This window comes from Halyomorpha halys, unplaced genomic scaffold (assembly GCF_000696795.3).
Source record: "Halyomorpha halys isolate HHAL.00 unplaced genomic scaffold, Hhal_1.1 Scaffold3128.1, whole genome shotgun sequence".
Taxonomy (NCBI): Eukaryota; Metazoa; Arthropoda; class Insecta; order Hemiptera; family Pentatomidae; genus Halyomorpha; species Halyomorpha halys.
Window position 1 is genome coordinate 7,440 of NW_027108915.1, and position 3,402 is coordinate 10,841.

The following is a 3,402-nucleotide window of genomic DNA, read 5'->3' on the forward strand; positions in this document are numbered from 1 at the left end:
TGACCACACCCGGACCATATTCCATTCATTAATACACACGGTCAATCAGCAATCTTCCAGGATGATTTTTTACAATTGACTTGTATGTGTTTGCAATACCTACTGAAAACATCTACAATTGATTTTTTAGGGTTGTAAGAATTTGTATCAGGATTAAAGAAATAACAAAGCATAAAATATTAATATTGATATAAATATTAGATAGTCTCATATTTTCACACACACACATATATATAAATTGTACTTTTTGAATTATATCATGTTTAATTTTCTTAATAACTGTCCATCTATGGGTCTGATTAAGGTGGATTTTATCTCTCTTTTTAGATAATTTATTTATATATCATTTTTTTTACATGTGCAATAGATAAAATAATCTGTACTTTTTGAATACTGCACAAAGAATGCTTAATTTTGATTATAACTTTCTTTTTACTGTATAAATTAGAGATTTCAATATCATTGAAAGTTCCCAGGACCAGATCGAACATTTTGATTTTTAATTAATTTTTTAAAGAAATAAAAAGCTAATGTCCACAACATGAAAAAAAATCTAAATAATAGGAAGGAAACTTTTTAAAACAATAGTAAAAATGTTTAATAATTCTTAAAAACTATTATCATTTACTGACCATTAGCTTTGATGCTCTTAATCTAACTTGGATAAGAAGTGTGATTAGTTTTGAATTGAGGCTAGATTGGCTATTGTAAGTCATATGGTGATTTTTTTTTAAAATAGTAATTACTATTGTCAGTTCTATTTGTATTACAATTTAATTTGTTATTAAGTACTTAAGGAAAGTAAAATTAGGAAAAAAATAGTTAATTACCAATAAACAAATATATAGTATAGGAACAGGATCAGGAGGATATATCTACCATTTCCTCGAATCTATGAAGAAACAAGATTTTTATATTCACTAACTTGAGCAGGTCAAGATTTAAAATTAGGGTACCCATGGGCCCAAAACTTTTGGCCATCCATTTGGTAAAGGAAACTACAGAAGATGAGTGAGGGAGAGAGACTGTTCAGTTCAGCATTTTTCTTCAAAAAATAATCTTTATAGTGAGAATTTTATTTATAATATAATAAAACCAGTTACACAAATTACCAGCAAATCAAATTTTTGTATTTTGAATATATAAGTAAATTAAATAACCCAAAACACTATTTGAAATAAGTGTTATCTCTTTGATAGCTGTCAACACATGAATATATTTGGGTCATTCTCTAAATTTGGTTATATTATGGTTTCAATTTTTTTTTTTAATTATAGTCGATTGATTCAATTTCTTTTTTAAATTTTATTCCCTTCTGATGGGTCGTTGATATTATACTGAAGCAGGTGTGCACTTAATATTATAGTTTTTGTGATGTCAATTATTAAAAAAAGTGTTGTAAAAAATAGGTTTTATTATTTTGGTTTGTAAATAAATCGGTAGATGGCGAAACTATGATACTGCTGTGAACCAAGCAACAGACATGCTGCTTTGTTCTAGAGCTGTCTGTCATGGCATCTATTGGTGAGAACACACTCTCCTTGTCTTTCTTTATAAAACTCTTCCTAAATTCTACAACAAAAAGTCATATTCTACGAAGTGATAGATCAAAATAGAGCACCTAATCACTGTATTAATCTTAATAACAAACATTTATTCAGTAGTAATCAGTCTTTTTGATATAGTTTAAAACTAACAAAGAACTCATTCTGCTTTAAAATATACTTTTTTTTCAGAATTATCTTATCTATAATGTCAGTAAAACTCAACATAGTACATAGTACACAATACCATATACAAAGATTATTTAGAACATGTTATATAACAAACATCATATATTTAATCAGGATCTAAAGAAAATGACCGAAACTGTCATATATGTTAACTAAGTTGATTAGGAAAAACACTATCATGACTTCAAGAAAAAAAAAGTATTGGCACACCCTGTTTTTTCCATTTAATTCTTAAAGTCTGTAACTTATTATTCAGTAATAAAATTTTATTTTTGAATAGACATTAAAAACAATTGATATAGCCAAAAAACAAAATTGAAATAATTAAGGTAGAAATGAATGAGGAAAATAAATTGTAAAAATTTAAGTCAAAAAATTATTGGCACAGTTATGTTGTTTTGAAAACAAATACTAAATAAAGCGTGTACAATCGTAGTGGACATAGTCCTATATTTTTAGATTTATTAATAAATATGTGATTAGTCTAATAGTGAAGTTCAGCCATTACTGTGGTTATTCATTTTAAAATGGGCAAAAATGATGATCATTCTTTCTTCATTCGTAGTAAAGTGATGAAATTGCATAAGGAAAATTTCCAAATTGGTGAATGAGTTTTAGTTCAGTTAGCAACATCATCAAAAAATTTAAGTAAACTGGTTCTGTGCTAAACAAGCCAAGATCAGGCCAGTCACAAAAGTTGAATCAAAGAGAAAAACGACAAATTCGTCGATTAGTTGAAAATAATCTAACAATTTCGGCGTGCAGCATAGAGAAAGAGATGCCGTCGATTTCCGCCGCTCAATGCTGTCTACGAGAAATGCAATTCATGGTTTTAATTATTAGGGGCGAGTGCAAAGGAAAAAACCTTTTATTAGTAAAACTAATCGTGGAAAAAGGCCTCAATTTGGAAAACTCTATGTAACAAAACCAATGGACTTTTGGAAAAATGTTTTATTTTTGGATGAGACCAAATACAACATTTTCGGTTCAGATGGACGAAAGTTTGTGTGGGAGAAGCCGAATACCGAGTTTCAACCAAGGAACGATAGATCTTCAGTAAAACACGGTGGGGGTAATGTGATGGTTTGGGGCTCCACGGCATCGAACGGTCTTGGAAAGGTAGTCTTGAAAATACAACAAATGCTGAAAGGTATGTATACATTTTGCGACATAATCTGCCGTCCAGTACTGAAAAATTAGGACCGATGGATACGTTCATATTTCATCAAGACAACGATCCAAAACATACTGCCCTTAAAACGAAGGAATGGTTGTTGTACAATGTTCGGAGACATTTGAAAACTCCCCCTGAGTGTCCCGGATATAAATCCCATTTATGGTATATTTTGGATTTGAAGGTAAGAAAACACAAAATTTCTTCAAAAAATGTGTTAAAAGATGTATTGTTAGAAGAATGGGAAAAACTTGCCCCTGAGGTCACGAAAAATCTTGCTTGTTGGATGCAATGAAGATTGTGATATGTATGAGAGGCACCAGCTGTAGTTTTTTTAACTTAAAATAATTTCTTTTGTCGGCATGCCAAAGATACCGCCGGACCTAGGCAAAAATCCGTCGGCAACAGATCTAAAGAAATGTACAAAGATATATAGATAACAGAGGGTATGCACCCTCTGGGACACGGTCAACCGCGTAGGCAGAGTTAAACAAA